Source organism: Ziziphus jujuba, chromosome 12 (genome assembly GCF_031755915.1).
Source record: "Ziziphus jujuba cultivar Dongzao chromosome 12, ASM3175591v1".
Lineage (NCBI taxonomy): Eukaryota > Viridiplantae > Streptophyta > Magnoliopsida > Rosales > Rhamnaceae > Ziziphus > Ziziphus jujuba.
Window position 1 is genome coordinate 14,644,352 of NC_083390.1, and position 5,807 is coordinate 14,650,158.

Below are 5,807 nucleotides of genomic sequence, written 5' to 3' on the forward strand. Positions count from 1 at the left end.
ATAATTGAATTTTTTGATGTGATATTTATTTGAGAATTTATTATTGTCTTACTGCTTTTTATTATAATAGTACATATATATATATATATATATATATATGATATAATATAACAATTAATCTACAATAAACTCCCCTGCTTAAATTAAAAAAAAAAAAGAAGGCACATTAGTTTTTACGGATTCGTTTATATATTTTCATTTTTAAAGTGAAAGTCGTGAAAATGTAAGAATTAAAAATGGTGAACGAGATAAATAAAAACATGTTAAAAGGAAACGAAAAAAAGGGCTATGCTTCTTTCTTCTATGCATTTTGGAGGTTTAGGGTTTGGCAGAGTTGAGTTGTCTTCTCCACCTATCATCAATACTTGGCTTCTCCACCATCGCTGAAAAAATCTAACTATCTCGAGACCAAATACTCAGGTAGGATATTGATTTCTTGAAAATTTTCCTTTCTTTAGAAACTGAAAATTTTTAGAAACTTTGTTGAAACTTTATAATTTTCAGATCTTTCTTCTCCCATGTAGCACCTGGAATTTTTTTTCTTCTCCAAATTTTGACCACCGATTGACTCTCATGAGCAAGTGTGTGTGTATTTGTTTGTGTTTGTGCCCGCAATTCATAGTTCTTGTTATCATTATCCTTTTAATCCTTTTGCTTTGCATGTATATATGTTTACTGAGTTGTGATAGGAAGTTGGGAATTTTTAAAATTTTTGAATGGTTTGAAAAATATGTCCCCATATGTTGAGGAAAAAAAAAAAAAAAAAAAAGAAGGGAAAAATCTTAGAATAGTCAATGAGGAGATTTTTTTTTTTTTTGGGGGCTTTTTCTACCCATTAATTATACATATTAGCTTTGTTCCCTCTTACATGCATGAATCTTAGTTAATATATTTGCTTGAATAAGCCTTTAGAGAGATATGTATACATTCCTTGTGCATATTTAATCATTACTAAATGAAATTTCAAACAAGTGAAGAGGCTTTTACCTTTTATAATGCATATGGACAATGTGGATTTAGTGCGAGGATGAGTGATAATAGAAAAAAAATAAAAAAGGAGCAAATGAAGTAGTTTGGAAACAATTTATTTGTTTTAAGGAAGGAGAAACAAATGATTCTTATAAGAAGAAATTGAAATATTCAGTGGAGTGATCAAGTGAGAGAAATTGAGGAGTACTTCGAGTTGGTTGCAAAGCTAAGAAATTGAAATATTCAGTGGAGTGATCAAGTGAGTGAAATGGCATACAGGACCAAAATGGATTGTTAGCTTTTTTATGGAAGAGCATAATCATGTACTTACAACTCCTACCAAGGTGCATTTGCTAAGGTCACGTAGAAATGTTTCCACTGTAAAATGAGTTTTGAGTCAACAGTTATATGACTTAAAAAACTTACAAAACTATGAGAAAAAGTTAAATGATGAGCAAAAGGAGATGGATGCACAATCTTTGATAGAATTTTTTTCTTTAGAAAAAGAAAAAAAGTCCTTCATTTTATTTTGACTTTGAACTTGATGAAGCAAGCAAACTTGCTAGCTGCTTTTGGGCGAATTCTTTTGCAAGGAGATCATATGATAGTTTTAGTGATGCTGTAACGTTTGCATATAACTTATAACAAATATAAGCATGGTACGATATTTGCTTTATTGATAGGTGTAAATCATCATGGTTAAACCATCATTTTGGATGTACATTTTTGAATGGTGAAAAAATAGAGTCTTTCATATGGTTATTCACTAAACTGTTGGATGCTATGCCAAAGAGTGCACACCAAGTGATTATTACTGATCAAGATCCAACGATGACAAAGGCCATTTCTCAAATTCTTCCTATAATTGTTCATCGTTATTGTCATTATCATTATTTTGAACAAATTTTTAGTGAAGATTGACACAATAATTGGTCAGGATAGTTATAGTTTTTTCAAAAATGTAATTTTTGGCTCAAAGACTAAATAGGAGCTCAAAAAAAAAAAAAAATTAAGCAGATTTGCTACATCAAATTAGATTGGAAAATGATCTGTGGTTATGTCAAATGTATGAAATTTGCAGTAGGTGTGTTCCGGCATGTGTTGATAAGCTTTTTAGTGTTGCGATGTCTTGTAGTTAAAGAGCTAAGAGTGCACATTCCATTTTCAAATGATATATTTACAAAAAGAATTCATTGATGGATTTCATCACTCATTTCAATAGAGGTCTTACCAATCAACAATATGAGGAGTCAATTGCAGATCATATTGAAGTAAATGACCAACCAAAGTTAAAATCTTCGTGGCTTATAGAGACACAAATGGTGAAATTGTATACAAGGAGGACTTCTTTGCTTTTTCAAAGTGAGGTTTTTGAAAATTTTGCTTACGTTGTAATTAGCACATTTGAGGATGATGAGTGGTGCATTATATTGTACAAAAGGTTGATGAAAGTTCTTCTTCAAGTTTTAGGCACTTGGCTTATAAAAAAAAGACAGATTTTGTATCATGCAGTTGTAGGCAATTTGATTTTAAAGGAATTCCTCATAGATATATGTTGGCATTTTTTAGGGTCAAACAAGTTATCTACTTACCAAGTCAATATATTATGATGAGATGGACCAAAAATGCGAAGATTGGAGAAGTGTAGGATGATAGTACTTAACACATCAACATCCAAGAAAACATGTCACTGATAACAAAGCATGCAAGGCTATCTTAAGTAGCTTCCACTAAAGTAGATGATGCATCTCTTAATAGTGAGACTGTTAGTTTCATTTTGAAAGAGTTCAAATTGCTACATGGAAAAATTAATGAGATGATTGGTGGTAGAAATATTTTGCTAAAATCAATTAGTAAGGAAAATAGCGAGGAGCTCAAAAATATTCACATCCATCACATGTGAGATCAAAATGATGTTTTTACTAATAATTATATTGTATGAAAAAATAGATATTATAATATGTGTTATTTATGTAGATCCACAATAGATGATAGAGACATAAATTTAGACTCTCTGAGTGATGAGGATGAATCTTTGTCACAAGCTCCTAAGTATTCATTGTATTAAAAAAATAACACAATATATTCAACTATCTTTTTTTTTTTTAATATATATATATATATATATATGGATATGTATTTTAATTTTAAGAATCCTATTTATTTGTAGGTTCAAATATGCTTATGCTTAGCCTAACTAGAAGATTATAGTTGACATGGCTATAGGTATGATGAATTTCATAATGTTTGCATTTTTTTTTTTTTTTTTATAGATACACTTTGTACAGAATGTTAAAGATTTTTATTTGATTGCAGGCATGATCAATTCAAGAGCTATTTTGTGGGGGATCAAATGTTGAATTTTATCAAATTTTTTTGTTCCTTGTTTTTTTTTTTTTTTATTTATTTATAATTAATTTGTAACATTTTTATTTTTTGGGTTTTGTTGTTGTTGTTTGGGGGGGGGGGGGGGGGGGGGGGGGGGGGGGGGGGTGTGGTTGGTGTGGGTGACTGATGACTTGTGAAAGAATCCTTTCATTTTAGGACCTTAATTTAATGGTTATACTGTAATAGAAGAATGGTATTTTGATATACATTGAGCTTTTGTCTGGGCTTTAGAATCATTGCTGAGGAGTGAGCATTAATTAAAGCTAATTTTATAATCCACAAACTGGTCTCAATCATGGAAGGAAATAGGCTTAGCTCTATATATTCCCAAATATATCAAATATATAATGTTAAGCTATAAATTAAACTGTTAAATCTATTTTAGTTGTAATTAATAAACCAAAATAAAAAAAATGTAGACATTTTTGATAGGTATCCTTATATTACACATATTTTTTTTGTTGCTTTTTATAGTAGCCTACAAGCATCCATTTAAGTTTCCAGCAAATAAAAAAAAAAAAAAAAGTTCATCCATTTAAGTAAAAGCAAGAACCCAAATTCAAACTGCTTAAAGCAAGTTTCTTAAACAATGGAACATCATCAAACAAATTGAATAACTATCGTAACAAAAGGAAAATTACCAAGTTCCAACCTAGAACTAGATGAACCATTTTCCTTTGTAATTCTTTTGTTGAGATAAATAATCAATTCAGATACAAATGAATTTTGATGACTATAATTAAGGAAAATGGAAGAGTCCAAAGTGGAGAAAAGGATGAACTATAAAGGATGAACCACTTAAAGTTACTAAACTTCAAACATGGATGGTATCCTGGAATCTGAAACAAAAAGCTTAGGGATAATAGCACAAATAGTATCAAACACAAATATTGGACCACAATAGAAACTAAAGCGAAAATTGAAATTAAATTTTCGGAAATGAAGTAAAAATTCTGTAGCAAACTTACCTTGAGTATTCTATAAACAAAATGTATCCATAAAAGATTTTAAGGAACTGGAGAAAAAAATCAAATTTTCATAAACTAAAACTGAAGTTTTAAGAAACCAATATAGCATCTCCACTTACCAGCTTCTTCATGTTCATCTACATATGCATAGCAAAAGGAATGAAAAAAAAAAAAAAAAAATGGCGAAGCTCATATACTTGTTGTGATAATCCAAGAAGTATCATAAAATACGAATATTGAGATAAAACTAATTGATCTATTGACAATGGTATGTGATGAGTCTACATGCGGAACCTTTAGGGTTTCTTTAGTGATGATTAAATATGGACTAAGAATGTATATATATCTCTCTAAAGGCTCATTCAAACAAATATATTAACTAACATTCATGTATGCAAGGGGGAATGAAGTTAATATGTATTAATCAATGAGTAGAAAAAGCCCAAAAAAAAAAAAAATACAAAAATCTTCTGTATACATATGCAGAACAAGTTATCAAAAATCCTATAATAGCTCCTCATTGACTATTCCAAGATTTGTTCTTTTATTTTTTTTAAAAAAAAAACATATAGAGACATATTTCTCAAACCATTCCAAAATTTAAAAAATTCCCAACATCCTATCTCAGCACAGTAAGCATCAATATATGCAAAGCAAATGGGTTAAAAAAAAAAAAAAAAAAAAAAGGAACGATGAATCGTTTACATACAAATACCTATTCATGAGATCAATAGGTGGTCAAAAGTCGGAGAAGAAAAAATTCCAGCTACTACATGGGAGGAGAAAGACCTGAAAATTATAAAGTTTCAGCAAAGTCTTTAAAATATTTTCAGTTTCTAAAGGAAAAAAAAAAAAAAATTTAAAGAAATCAATATCCTACCTTAGTGTTCGATTTTGAGACAGCTAGATTTTTTTAGCAATGGTGGATAAGCCAAGCATTGATGCTAGGTGGAGAAGACGCCTCAACTCTGCCAAACCCTAAACCTCGAAAAAGCATAAAAGAAAGAAATGTAGCCCTTTTTTTTCTTTTCTTTTTTTTTTTTAACGTGATTTTATTTATTTTGTTTTACCACTTTTATTTTTTACATTTTCATGGCTTTCACTTAAAAAATAAAAATAAAAAATTACATAAACGGATTCGTAAAATCTAACATGCCACTTTTTTTAATTTAAACAAGGGCGCTTATTGTAGATTAACCATATAACATAATATATTAGTATCTGTGGTGATTTCTAAAATTAAATTTTTAATTAATTGTGTTGATTTACATTTGTATCATATATTCATATTGATTGTTTGCTATAAATTTCCCTTTTTGTCTAGTAATAATCTATATATACAAAGTTTTTTGACCAAGATTTTTGACAAAAACTTCTAGACCATTAGATTATATATTTTCCTTTTTTAAACCTTAATTTCTTATACTTGTGTCCAGATACCTTTCACCATTCCCTAACAGGTTACTGTTGCTTGTAAATAAT

At 29.3% G+C, this 5,807-nt stretch overlaps 2 long non-coding RNA genes across 2 annotated transcripts; one reads left to right on the forward strand and one right to left on the reverse strand.

Moving 5' to 3' along the window:
- The first annotated feature begins 236 nt into the window (after positions 1–236).
- Positions 237–3,422, forward strand: LOC132800292 (uncharacterized). The gene is made up of 3 exons (XR_009635295.1): positions 237–420; positions 3,140–3,195; positions 3,286–3,422. It is a non-coding gene; the product is annotated as an uncharacterized LOC132800292 (long non-coding RNA).
- Positions 3,423–3,919: 497 nt separating this feature from the next.
- On the reverse strand, positions 3,920–5,426 carry LOC132800298 (uncharacterized). The gene is made up of 2 exons (XR_009635303.1): positions 5,206–5,426; positions 3,920–5,114 (listed from the first exon to the last, which is right to left on the reverse strand). It is a non-coding gene; the product is annotated as an uncharacterized LOC132800298 (long non-coding RNA).
- Between the last annotated feature and the right edge of the window lie 381 nt (positions 5,427–5,807).